Below are 14,554 nucleotides of genomic sequence, written 5' to 3' on the forward strand. Positions count from 1 at the left end.
TCAAAATTGCTGCATGTGTTGCTAGTTATGAGAAGAGTTTTCTAAATAAAAGTAGAAGTGTTTAAGATCTGCAAATGTTTGTTTTGCATTCAAAAAATCTTTCGATACTGTATATATAACGGCAATTGGAACAGTCAAGTAGAACTCTACGATTATCTTTCATGGTTTTTCGAATAAAAGACAAACAAAATAATGATATCACTTTAAAATATTGGAATTAAAGTTTTTCTTTAAAAATGAAGTTTTAATTTATTCCCTTATATATCTTTCTTTTTTTTTTTACTGTGGAAAGGCGGAAAAATTATTATCACATACCATCAGGAAAAAAAAAAAAAAAAAATTTCTGCTGAAATTGAAAAAAAAAAAAAAAAAAAAGAAAAGAAAAGAAAAGAAAATAGTAGCACAAAGGCAGAGATAGCAAATTTACAGTATTTAGGTATTGTTTCTATTCGCAACAACATACAACTTAATCACATATAATCTAGAATATATGAATAGTGTTAAATCATCTGTTAAAAATAGATTACTACTAAACTGTTTAAATAAATTAAGTGTAGAGACATTATTCTTCTAGTTCCCACTGACTTCTACCGAAATACAGGACTCATATAAAAAAACATTGTTTTCTCTGCTTTAAATTATCGTCTTGTTTTGATTGCTGATTTAATTCACGTAACCAAATGAACTTACTTCCAAAATTAAACTGCTTAAAAGTAAGGTAAATTGGTAATAGTATTTTTCTATTTATTATAATATAGGTTAATTCTTTTAACCTTGTTTTTTAATTGCAATCGGATTAACTGAATGCATTTAAAAATGGTAACCTGTAGACTTTATGGTTTCCTTATATTACCGTGGTTAACTGAAAGTCCGATAAGCATTTTATTTCGAAACAAGAACCATGGACACTATGCAGTGCCCTGACCAGACTCGACATCCTCCTCTTATGATGCTAGCTTGATGTGCTTTACAATTACACTTCTAAGGCATACTTAAAGAACGGAGAAAATACCTTATATACTCTCCATCTCAAAGGACAACTGTGGAGGAGTGGAACCAGCCGTCAAATCCTGGTGGTGACGAATTGTCGTACACCACCATTTACTTCGGACGTCACTTGTAGAAACCATAAGGAATTTTACTTCAGAGCAGGAATCTTGACAAACGTGCAGATCCTCCGTCGGTATCTGAACTCTTGTCCTTCCGATTGCTTGCGGGACGTATTTTCCAATTGCATCACGAAGGGATGAAGTAAGGAAGGTGTGGTGTTGGTGGTGTATTTAATTATGGCAAAGCACCCTAGGGCTATGTGCCTAATGGGAGGGATGCCTTCGTGGAGAACTTTCTAAGGGAAACTGGCTCGTATACACGTTACACATGGGGAAAACCACGAAAACACCCATGCAGCCAGCCCGTTCGCGGGATTCGAAGCTCGGACCGAACTACCAGTGTTCAGCGACTTTACCGCTCGGCCGCTGGTGGGCGAAGTAAGGAAGGAGAAGGTATATATTACAACTGTGTTATTTTTTATTTATATATCATTTAATATTTTATTTAAGATAGTCATTATTTATTTTTCGACAGTTCCTCTCATAAGGCTTCCATAAAATGCCAGCACTTTTAATTAAAAAAATTTAAGACCTGATTAAGACCCCCAAAATTTTCCATGTTTCCATTAACTTTTACGCATATTTTCAGTATTTTGCTTCTGATGCATTCCTTCTTCATTTGAAAGAATTTTAACGTATTCAAATCGAATATCGGATCTTAAAAGTAACAACACCATAAAGTATTTCACTTTTGCAGATGACATTTTATGACCCAGTTCTATTCACCGAAACAGGATGTCTTATTATAAGGAATAATATATTGACCGCAAATTTTTTCCCCCACTTTTATAGAGAAAGCTAGAATTTTTCGATTTCTTATGGTCACTGACTTAAAATGTCAAGGATGAACAGACCACATATATTTAAATATCTTGCAATATATATGATTCTTGAAATTTTTGTGGTTATACTAAAAGAACGTCGTTTCTTATATTCAACTAAATTATTTATTATCATTCAGGTGAGGTATTTCTTACAAAATTTGTTATTTAAAGTACAATATTTTTTATGATATTATTCATGATAATGGCTTTTGAAACCTTCAATAACTGTGATGTTTGAAAATTGGAATGACTAGCAAGGCTGTCCTGAGGTTTTTACTTCATTAGCTACATATGTAACCGTCATCCGGCTGAAGGATTAAGGAATTTGGAGACAGCATTTCGTATGAAATATGTAAACATTGGAGTGTTGCTAAAGACGATGTTTTTCTTGAACGTAGTATGAAATATTACTTCGCATTTAAAGTTGTTGAAAAATAGTAGAATTTGGATCATTGCGGAATTCACAAATGACAGTCTCCTTCCTTAATTTTGAAAGCTGTAAAGCTTATGCATCCTTTTGCGCCTTTGCCGTTGCAAAAATTAACCTCGATAAAAAAGTTGTCCGGACTGAACCACGAGAAGACAAATTCATCAAGGTACACCAGAATGTCTTTAGTGCAATTTTGGCTGCCTAGTTAGTAATAATCTACTTCTTTGTCCTAGAATAACGTTTTAAAGAGTACAGCAATATTGTCGGAATACTAGAGCTCATACAGAATTCTAGTAGTATTATTTCAAAATTCCGTTCTTATTTATTTTTTATATTACTACCCCCAAAAGAGGCTATTAATTTCGAAATGGGATTTTGCGTCGAATCACTATAAACGCATCGTTTCACTGTTGATTCGAGTCTGTTGCCATTCGGCAAAATGCAAGATGTTTATTTTTCCAATTGAATCTGTGTCTTGTGATTTAACAATTGAAGTTATTTGAAAACAATAATTCGTTACTTACTTTTGAATAGAATTGATTTAAACAGTAAGAATACATATAATTCATGATCTGGTTAATTAAAAGCATTATTATTTTCTTAGAATGAAGTTATATAATTTTTAGCACAAAAAGGCGTTAGACCCAAAGAGCCCTATTAGTCTCGAAACGGCATTTTGCATCATTTCACTTTCTGCGTTGATTCACTTTTCAAACTGTTGCCACCAAATATTATCGCCATGTATTATGTTTAAAAAAAGTAAATAATGAAGAATCTGCATGAATGAATTTCTCGCATTGCGAAAAAACAACGGTACCTGGAGGCCATCAAATTTTGAATAGCGTAGTCCTTCAATCGAATATGGGCACTTGGAAGCCTGACTTTTCAATTTCGAATTTGTTTTATTATCTATTTAAAATTTTGTTAAACGTAAACGAATTTTTGATTAACAAACTCAACGATTTCAAAGCGAGCAATGGCAGCACTGTACGAAAAAAAAAAATTATCTCCAGCGCTCGAGATTGTGTATCGGAAATCCTAAAGATATGTTGTTTTTAAATATTTTGTGATCTTGCTGTTGAATTGAATTTTATGTGGTTTAAGTGCGAGTAATCTTATTTAATAAGGGTAACATACAAAACGTTGAAGAAAACGTCCTTTTGGGTGTAATATAAAATATGAAAGTTGTTAGATTTTCTTTTTTTATTATTATTATTTTTCTCTATTTTGCAAAACTTTAATGAAATTTTGATTAACCAACTCAATGATTTGAAAACCAACAGCAACAACATTGGTCGGAATAAAACATTTTCATCTCTAGAGCGCGAGACTGTGTGTCGAAAATTCTGAAGATATGTTGTTTTTAAATATTTTGTGATTTTGTGTGGTTTTTCAGCTTTGTGTGGCGTACGGGAGAAAATAGCGCAGCCCTAGCGCTACTTAAATTTTTAAATTGTTGATCATTCTACAACTATTGCATGCTGATTAAGTAAGGGCATAAACCCCTTAAGCGAAGCACAATAATAGCATAATTCAACCGCTTTTAAAGCAAATTATGCAGTATTTACCAACGTATAAGAAGAAAAATACTGAGCTCACCGAGCCAGGTAACAGGCTGGGGATATATATATATATTGCTTGGGGCGGCCGATTGCATTGAAAATGGTTGGTGCACAATTGCAAGTCATAGCAATCCCATATACAAATTTCAAAGTTCTACGGCCACTCGTTTTTGAGGGATGCGAAATACATACATACGTACAGACGTTAAGAAAAAATCTCTTCTGAATCCACTTTAATCTATTTCACACTCCGTTTCGGAAGACAAAGAGTCCTTCATTCTAATCCGAATGTACAGATGTCACTCAAACGCTCGACGCGTATTCGAGAGGTTCTTAGTTCGAGTCCCGACTAGAGCACTGTTCATTTTTCATCTCTCCTGCTGCGAAATAACCTAATGACTCTACAACCTCATTTCAAAGAGTTGCCATGTGTTAGGAATACTCTCATGTTTATTTACAAGTTTACGTGGCAAATATTTCAGTCTGGCTTTCTGGTCATTTTTCTGTCTTGGCGAAATCTCCACCATAAAAGTGTCTATACGTTTATACAAGTGAATCGCCGTACGCCCACATTTCCTCGCATAAAAGTGTCCGCAACCTTATAAAGACGATATTATAATAAAATTCAGTTCATAACTGGAAAAAAGCACTTTTCATCAAGACGTTTCATCCATTTTTAAATTATCGATTTCAGATGACAAGGCGGACCCTATACCCACTAGGACCTCCTGAAATTTCCCGAATTCCTGGTAAGCCCATTCGCGCCTGGCTATGAGGAGAATGAAGTTTGAGCTGAGAACTAGAATTTGAACATGTGCGTTACAAAGTTGACGAGAAGGTTTAAATATTACAAAGTTTGAAAATGCACTGCTAATATTACTTTCGCTTCTTTTAAACATTTTCAAATCTCTTCTTTATTTTTACATTATTTAAATCATCTTGATAATACCTAAATATATCGCATAGTTATATGACGTCGAAAGAAAAATCTACGCTCATTTTAAGAATGACTGATTTCCAAACTCTACCCTTTTCTTCATCATAAGGCTAGATTCTCTCTTCTAAATTCTTTTTTAAAAGGCGCTATAATCACTTTTACCCTTTCGAGTAGGACTTGCTTATTAGAAATAGACCTAGTGTGTGCAATCCCAGACTGTTCATCACAAAATAAAAGTGTCGCTTACGTACGTTTGTTTGGATCCAGCATAAATCTGCATGGAATACGTGCAATACATAATGTGCATGAGCTCTATATGTTTTACTCGTTGCTTAATTTATTTTCATTCTAATTTACCTACGGTATTCACATAAGCCATGCCAGAAAGGCATTTTCGAGGTTCAAGCAGAGCATAAATCTACCACCTTTTAAAACTATGGTTAGAACTATTAAAACGTCTTATTTAAAGTAACTTTTAACAGATTCGGGGCCTCGAAAGGGCTTCCATGTTGTTCGCTCTTTAATTTGGCGCTGTGTGTGAGTATATTAGAAAAAATCAAACTTTACACCGTGTTCACAAATGGCCTTCTTTCCCTGGACTTTATTTTCGGAACAGTTTGTTAGAGATATATAATTCCAGTCGATGTAAACATTCGTGTTTTGGTATTTGGAAAAGATCTCAATTCCAGATTTTAAATTACGTCCCAAAGGGGCATTTTTTTCATCGTTTTGTGTGTTACCTTTATTTATTAAATATCATATTCTACGTGCTCAAACATAAAATTCAGTTCAACAGCAGTATCGCAAAATAATTTTAAAATGAGTATATCTTTAGAATTTCCGATACAGAATCTCGCGCGCTGGAGATAAAAAATGTTTTTTTTTTTCGTACAGTGTTGCCATTACTCGCTTTAAAATCGCTTAGTTTTTTAATCAAAAATTCGTTGAAGTGTTACAAAATATGAAATCGATAATAAAACAAATTTCAAATTCAAATTAGGGCTTCCATGTGACCATATTCTGTATTATTCAAATTTTGATGGCTCTACGTACGTAGATTTTGATGGCTCTAGGTAGATTTCAATGGCTCTAGGTAAATTTTGATGGCTCTAGGTTTTATCACAATGCGAGAAAAATACATACATTCATGCAGATTTTTCATTATTTAATCCTTTAAATATAATACAGGGCGATAATATTTGATGGCAACAATTTGAAAAGTGATTCGCCGTTTATAGTTTTCAACGCAAAATGTCAAAACGAAACTAATTGTCCTTCAGAGCAAATTGCCCCTTTGGACTAATAATAATATTAATTATTTATAAAACATAACTTAAACTTTTTTGTCCGTTTCCTATGCTCATGTTTAGGAAATATTTGCTCTCGTTTTAAAAAACAAAACACAAAAAATGTAATTCCCATACAACAACTACTAACCGAGTTATTTGATATCCTGAAAGTCAGAGCTCATATTCAGGGGCTTTACACAAATTGAAGTGCGAAATGTTTGTATTTGTACGTTTTGTACATAATTAAAATAAAATATCAAATTATGTGTTTTTTTTTTTTTTTTTTTTTTTCTTAATAGAGATGTTATTTACAGAATCTTGAATTCGTTTTTTAGAAAACACTGTCGGGCTTCAATATTGGCACGTAGCCAACTCGTAATATTTGCATTGATTAAAAGTGATACATATTTGTAGTTTAATGAATTTTTTATATGATTATTAGGTTATGAAAAATTAACTGACTCCCAATGCAAATTGAAAATGACTTAAAATGTCACAAAGTGTTTAATTAAATATCTCGGTCAATTTTTTTCGTGCGGAAGTCAAACCGTTTGTGTTAATTTGTTTATAATAAGTACAACCTTTTCGTGAAGATAAATATGAGGATTGGTGAAGAGTATAAAAAATTAGATTTCGTAATTTTTATTAAATTAATCTCTTCAAATTTAAAAATGCTAAACGTGAATTTAATAATTTTTTGTAGCTGGAAGTATATGTCTACAACCAACAGCTGCGAAAATAAAAAACTGGATTTTTGTGAACGCGGTGTACGTATATGAATCATTTTTCGTAAGCTACATCCAGTATTTTGTCGTGTTTTTATCAATTTAATGAATAAAAAGCAAGGCGTAATAAAAATTTCACCTCACTTATGGTAAAGAGTGGCGTCATAAGTGTATTTGAAAAACTCTTACATAAATTCTTAAGTAGTTTCTCGTAAATAATAGTACTCTGAGTCAATGGAAAATCTCTCCTTGCAAGCAAAATTCCGAAAGGTCAGCTCTTTGACAATTACGTTTAAAAATTGTTTTTATCTGATGCATCATTATCTGAGCCATCAAGCTGTCTTGAGAGTTAGAAACATTCGTCATTGCGAGAAAGTTTTGTTTCGGTAAAACCCGTTTCTGAACGACCTTGCGTGGTCATTATAAAATTTCTTTGTATTTCTGTCTCCTCAGACTTTTAATTCCCCCTAACCTTTTTGAGCCCCAGAGGTGGTTGATGCATGGCCTTGTCTCCCGAAACAGATGCAATAAATGCTGCACGTGACGTACATTGTGCTGCCTTTCGTAAACCAAACATAACAGCAGAATGCAGTAGAACTAGTCAATTGCAATGGAGCATAAGTTGCACTGGATTACCGTCGCCGCTAATGGAATAGTTATTCGAAGGATGTGCTCTTGAATTTTAACATCTCTATCAGCTGATAGATATCGATGTTGTTTTCGGGGATTTTTTTTATTTCTAATTGAAGAAGGGTATGTAACGTTAATTTTTATTTTGGATTTGTGAGTTCGTTTGCTCTTTTTCCTTGCTTCATGTGATATAACAATGTGTTAATGCTATTGTTTCCGCGCTATTAAATTTAAAGATGGAAAAGTGAAGGAAATTTTAGTAACCCTTTTAGGTGTATTCATTAAAACGTTTAAATTTATCCAAAAAACTAGTTTGATTGTTTTTGATGCAAATGAAATACATATATATTACTCGTTCATTCATCGCTCACTTTATTTTTTAAAATTAGTTAAATTGAATTATTTCCTTATACAAAAAACAATTTTTAGAGGTTTCAAAAATTAATTTATTTTCTAAAGATTTAGATAATCACAACAGCGTACTTACATATAGTTTCTTGGGAGGGAGGGGTGAAGGAGAGAAGAGCAAGGTAACTGAAAACCTGCAAATACACGTATGAGCTGAATACTGTAAATATAGTTTAATATATAATTCTATGTTTTAAAAATTAAAAATTTCTTTCAGTGTAAGCAATTTACGTAACAGTTATAAAACTAAGTGCTTTAAAAAAGGAAATTACACTTTACAAGCAATTTACGTAAAAGTCATAGTATCGAAATAGGTGAAAAAATATAATAATTTTAGCTTAAATATTAATAAAATTAAGCTAAGCTTGTAAAGTTTGGAATTAATTTAATTTGCTAAATTATTGAAATTAATGTATTGTATTGTAATTATATTGAAAATGGAACTCTCTAACAGTAGTTTACAAAATATTATTATAGCCCTCCGTGTGTACTCGTGATGTAAGTGGTAGCACATCAAGCTAGCAAATGGAAGATCCGTGGTTCGAATCCCGGCGAGAGCATAGCTGGTTTTTCCCGTTTCCAGTGTCTCTACAGTGGCGCTCGAGTTAAATGTGGTAGACCATAATTCGTTACAACTTATATTTTCCGATCTCCGTTGGAGCTGTTCTGAAAAGCCGTGTAATTGTCAGCACTTAACCTCTCTGGATATAGTTCAATTTATTATCCTTAGCAGCTCCGCCGCCCTGACGCCCCATGCTCCAACTCCATTCATTATCGTGGGGACTATAACACATTCATAAATCTGTTTCATTGTAGTATTCTTAGTAGTCAGAATCATGCCGGAAAACGATCTCTTATAATACTGCAAGATAGAATCGGTCTTTTCATGAATTATATCAAAATGTTCATTATATGATAATTTTTCATCAAAATAACGCCCAGGCATTTTAAGTCTTTTTCCAATTTTACTCTCTCACCTTTATATCGCAGCTTTGGATATATGGTCTGTTTACCTCCCTTTGCAAAGAATAATACCTTAGTTTTGGCTATATTAAGCTTCAACTTTCTGTTCAGACGCCATTTTTCAAAAATTTCAGAAATTTCAGAAAATACTCTTTCGATCTTCTCTTCTACATTTTAGCGGACATTCTGCCCCTCTCGTTGTCCTATGATTTTTTATTAAGATCGAGTAAGACTGACTTTTATCCTTATACAGATGATTTTGTTTTTAATACTGGTTTTTAGACTTTTAATTATCATCTTTTACATCTAAGAGAGAAAGGATCAATAAGTTTTAACAAACTTATACCTGATTTGAATGATATCGATGTTTATACTGGCGGTTCGGGGTTGGAGGAGAAAATAGGACTGGCTTTTGTTGTATACTATCCTGGATTAGAAACTGGACATAAGAATTTTAAATTGGAAAAATACAATTCGGTGTATCAAACTGAACTGATAAGCCATACAAAATGCTCTGGAGTGGTTTGTGAGAAATTTGAATGAATCGCATGTTATTACAATACATTCTGAATGCATGTCAGTACTTCAGGCTCTCTCCGACCCCAAACAACAGAACCTAAATATTCAAATTATAAAAAAGTCGGAGAGGGCTGATGTGTTGGCAAGGGAGGCAAAAATAAGCAAAGACATCAAAATTATCGATATTCAAGCCTCCAGGGAAAAGAGTGTCAATATCATGAAGTGTTTATCGAGAAATGGAGATCACATTGGGAAATCTCTGAGAGAAACACATCATTTTTGAAAATATTTGTGCCTAAAAAAGATGAGTGTTATATGTGACATTGACTTGAACCAGTTGATTACAGGTCACGGGAGATGCCCCTCATATTTAAAAAAGTTTCATATTCAATATAGTGATCTATGTCGGGTATGCAAAATGGTTGGAGATAATGTACATTTTACTACAGAACGTGAACTTACTAGGCATACAAATGGAGCAAATGCGGCCCTAATGGAGAAGAGCCTCTTTAATGCAAGAAGAATTGCAAAAGAAATCATGAAGATAATTAACAATAAGAAGGAGGCCATTGGCATTGTGTGATATGGTGTTTGTGTATGTGTGACTGTGTTAACTATTTATAACTTTTTTTTTATTATTTTATTTTGGTTTATAATGCACCATTCTGATTAGTTTCGATTATTTTATGTTTCTCTTCTTTCTTTTTGCGTTATGAAAATTATTCAGCAGCCATATAATAAAACGCTAGCTGAACGTATTTCTTGTGTTTCCTTGGTTTGTTTTTTCTAAACCTTTTTTGTTACTCGGGTTCGCGGCTTGGTTTCCCGGTGCTTAATTAGTGAAAATTTAAAGTTTGTTTATTTTGCTTCCTTTTACGACGCGGCTGGGCCCCTGGATGTCCTTGTTTGGCGTTTTGAACCGGCGCAGCTCATATATGGACATAGGGCAAATTTCATTTGCAAGGTGGTCCGTGCTGCGCCCTAAGTCTACCACTTATATGTGGTCGACTGAATCTTGGCCTTTCCCCAATCTTTTTTATGAAATTCATTTTAAGCAGTTGGCCGCCACACAGCGGATAGGTTTTAACGACATAATATAGCGAATATAAAAATATGCATGGCAACCTTTAACACTGTATCGGGAATTCTAAAGATACGCTCTCTTTAAATAGTTTCTGATTTTGCTGTAGAATTGAATTTTATGTGGTATAATAATAGTGCGAAGAATGTAATAAATAAAGTTCACATATAAAATAATAATAATAATAAAAAAATGTGAGCCAACTTATTAAGAAAATTGAATATTGATATGATAAACTGAGAAAAGACAAAAAATAGAAAAATACCCTTATGACAACACATAACACTGCACTGGGAATTATAAACATACTATGCTGCTTTGCAGTTTTTAAAAGTTTAGCAGTTTTCTCGTTGAACTGCATATAGTGTGAGTCGAAGAAATAATAAAGCTAAAAAGCCAAAGAAAAATATGTATTTTAGCAGGAGTGAGTGAAACAGCAGACTGGTAGATTGTGAGTTCAGCGAGAGAGTAGAAAACTTAAACAAATCCTTGTGGGCGGCCGTTAAAATCTGAAACCTTTTTATTTTATTTTCTATTATTATTTTTGTATTATCATATATCTTTTCGTTATTTTTAATAATTGAATTTAAATTTAATTTTAAAATACAAACGCGACTAGCATCAAATTGGAATAAGGTTTACTTATCGTCTGCAGCCTTAAAAATATTCTTTTCCTTAAAATGTCGCCGAAAAATAAACAATGGATCGAAGGCTATATTTTTGCGCTTTCCGAACAGAAATACTCTTATTCAATTATTGAAAAAAAAAAAAAAAGCATGGTTTTAATGTTTCTACGCGTAAAATAAGTTACATAATTAATAATGAAAAGACAAAAATATCACTGGAAAAAAACGCAAAAAATACATACCCAACAAAAGATACGTACGGCTCTTATTAAATCTCAAGTCGCATCTCATATTTTAAAGGAAAATCCAGCCTCCCAAACAGCGTTTGAAGAATCTTTAACTATCTCTATAGGAACTGTGAAAAAATTGTAAAATCTGATTTAAAGCCTATCAAAATAAAAAAAAAAAAAAAAAAAAACATGATGTTCATTGCCTAACGCCGAAACATGTTTCTCGGCGTAAGACTATGTGCAGATTGCTATCATTTGGCGAGTGAAAAATATAAATATATAGTTACAATTGATGAAGCTCTGATATACCCTCTGACTGTAATAGAAAATATCGATTTACTGCTGAAAAAGCGAGAAAAAGATTTAATATGGTGATTCAGAGAAAGCAACGAAAGTTTTTCTAAAGGTTTTTAAGCTTATGACTCGGTTTTCTTATAACAGAAAATTAAAATACGGAAAGTTAAAAAAAATATCAAAATTAATTCGGATTACTATCAGAAATATGTTTTAACAGCTATTTTTAAAGAAGAAATTCCATCTCTTTATGCAAACAATCTTCACTTTGTTAAGTTCCATCGGGATAAGGTTCCAAGGCAAATAAGAAATGAAACCGCAATTGAAGCTATCCTCTTTAAACGCATCCTACCAAAGTCCCCTGATTTGTCTCCTACTTGGACTTTTAAAACAAGTTGTTTATAAGCGGCATCCCAAAACATTGTGAAGGAGGAGTAAAATAAAGATTGTGAAGGAGGAGTAAAATAAAATCAACCTTGATGTTTTAAGAAAAGGGCATTTATCTCGGAAATCAAGATGTAATATGATAGTTTAACAAAAGGGCTTTTATATTGAACATATTAGAAAATAAATTCTAAGCTTTGCTTATATATAAATCTTTGCAAAACCGTTACAAAAATGTTTGAACACACTCTCTCTCTATATATATATATGCATCTAGCCACGCGAACGACTAGAATTTTAAAATATTAAGGATTTGAACATCACACATGTCATGTATTAAATGTACGTATGTACTTTTTTTTTTTTTTTCAAATATCCAAGTTGAATTTCCAAATTCCAAACGATTCCATTTTTATTCAAATTCCAAATTCCAAACGATTTCCATTTTTTATTCGTTTGTTTCAAATATCTAAATTGAAATAAACGAATAAAAGTGTATTTGTGTAGTCTAAAATATATCATTAGGCAACAATTATTTGATCGTTATTATTATTACCTTTGCAGACGCAAGATTTAAAAAGGAAAAAGTTCCGCATTTTTATTTCACTAGTTAAAGGTTAAAATATGATAATATGTATTATAAAAAATAAAAAAATAAAAAAAAAAAAAAAAAAAAATCTGAAATGTTTCAGATTTTAAATTACGTCCAAAGGGGCGTTTTTTTAACGTTTTGAGTGTTACCTTTATTTATTAAATATCATGTTCTTTGCACTTAAACCATAAAATTCAGTTCAAGAGCAATATCGCAAAATAATGTTAAATTAAGCATATCTTTAGAATTTCCGATATACACAGTCTCGCGAGCTGGAGATAAAAGTATTTTTTTTTTATATATAACGTTGCCATTTCTCGCTTTTAAAGCATTGAGTTTGTAAATCAAAAATTCGTTAAAGTTTTACAAAATATAAAATCTATAATAAAACAAATTCCAAATTTGGGATTTCAGATGCCCATATTCGCAGTAGGATTTCGTCATTCAAAATTCGATGGCTCTATGTACCATTGTTTTATCACAATGCGAGAAATAGACAATCATTTATGCAGATTTTTCATTATTTAATTTCTTCAAATATAATGCAGGACTCTAACATTTTGTGGCAACAGTGTGAAAAGTGAACCGACGTTTATGAGTCCGACGCAAAATCGCAAAACGAAAACAATAGTCCTTCAGGGACAAAGCCCCTTTGGACTAATTATATATATTTAAGGCTTATATATATGTATTTAAAAATATAAATTTAAGGCTTTCCAAATTTACTCAAGACGTCTTTGGAAATTCGATTTTGATATATTCGTTCAAGAACAGGAAAAGGAAAACAAACAATATCTGAATTTTCGTCCTGAAAAAATTAGATTATTTCGTTCATTAAAAGATCAGAAACAACACCAGCTCTCACAACTTAAAACCCTTGTATTCTTGATATGTTGTTGAGTAAAACATCCGGCTGATACTGCAGAAGAAACAAGAGTTCCCGTACGGAACTTCAACTTCCGGTCTTAGACGATTTTGTGCAAAATGGAATAAAAATGCAATAACTGCATATATTTCATATCTAACCTAGCACTCAGTGTGTAAAAAGGACAGCTTGTTTTATCGGCGTAGCAGTGTGATTTTAGACTATGTTTTAAAGCTCGTATCTGTAGGTGTTTTGGTGTTTAACTGTATTAGAAATGCTGCTTTGTAAGGTAATTATTTTGATGAACAGATTAAGAATGAAAACATTTTACAATATTTTGTACTGTTGCATGAGTATTTGTGATTATTAGATTTTCTCTGCAGACAAAATTATTTTATTTGCATATGATCGCCATATGCATCACTGAGATTTGTAAAAAAATAATGATAAAGGTAATTCTGCTTTTGTTTAAAATTTCTCTCAGCTAGCCAACATTTAATTCATTTTAGTGAAAGACCCAAAATTCATATGATGTCATAATATTTGGAAGTTATTTTTATCCACTAAGCATGTAATTTAATCCGTAACATAATCAAACTCTCAATAGTGGCAAACAGTATGCTCTAACAATCTTTTTTATACGAGTTTGAAAGCAATAGATTGTTGAAATTCTTTTGTAAATATTGTTCTTTAATGCCTCTTCTTGCTCTTCAGTGTTCTTTAATGTTCTCAATTTCTTATCTCCAATGATGTTTATTTTTCATTATGTATAGTATGTTGTCTCTCTCTTATTTTTCTTTATTGATTTCTATCTTTCATTTTTTTTTTTTTTTTTTTTGAGGGTCGATAACATTTGGTAAATGAAAGATAGATTTTCTTTTCTATCTTTCATTTACCAAATGTTATCGCGATGTACTATTATTTTTTAAAAAATTATATAATGAAATATCTGTATGTATAAGGTATTTCTCTCGCCTTCTTAACGAGCCTTCGTGGTGTAGTGGTCTGCACGCTCAGCGCGTAATTGAGAGGTCCGTGTTTCGATTCCCGCCGAAGGTGTTGCTAATTTTTCATCTTTCCTGTTTC

The 14,554-nt window shown here is 32.2% G+C and overlaps 1 protein-coding gene across 3 annotated transcripts in view; it reads left to right on the forward strand.

Moving 5' to 3' along the window:
• LOC118179478 (proclotting enzyme-like) overlaps positions 1-14,554 on the forward strand; it is an 84,794-nt gene that overhangs the window by 21,795 nt on the left and 48,445 nt on the right. The window contains exon 1 of one of the 3 annotated variants that reach the window (XM_035348664.2): positions 7,412-7,629. The exons of 1 other annotated variant lie outside the window; for it this stretch is intronic. The gene's annotated coding sequence lies outside the window, so the exon portion shown is untranslated. Of the gene's footprint in view, positions 1-7,411; positions 7,630-13,605; positions 13,758-14,554 lie in introns of those variants that run through there. One more of the 3 variants, XM_035348661.2, reaches the window with a different exon arrangement.

This window comes from Stegodyphus dumicola, chromosome 7 (assembly GCF_044657685.1).
Source record: "Stegodyphus dumicola isolate Sdum_Otavi_A_Nest chromosome 7, ASM4465768v1".
Classification (NCBI taxonomy): domain Eukaryota; kingdom Metazoa; phylum Arthropoda; class Arachnida; order Araneae; family Eresidae; genus Stegodyphus; species Stegodyphus dumicola.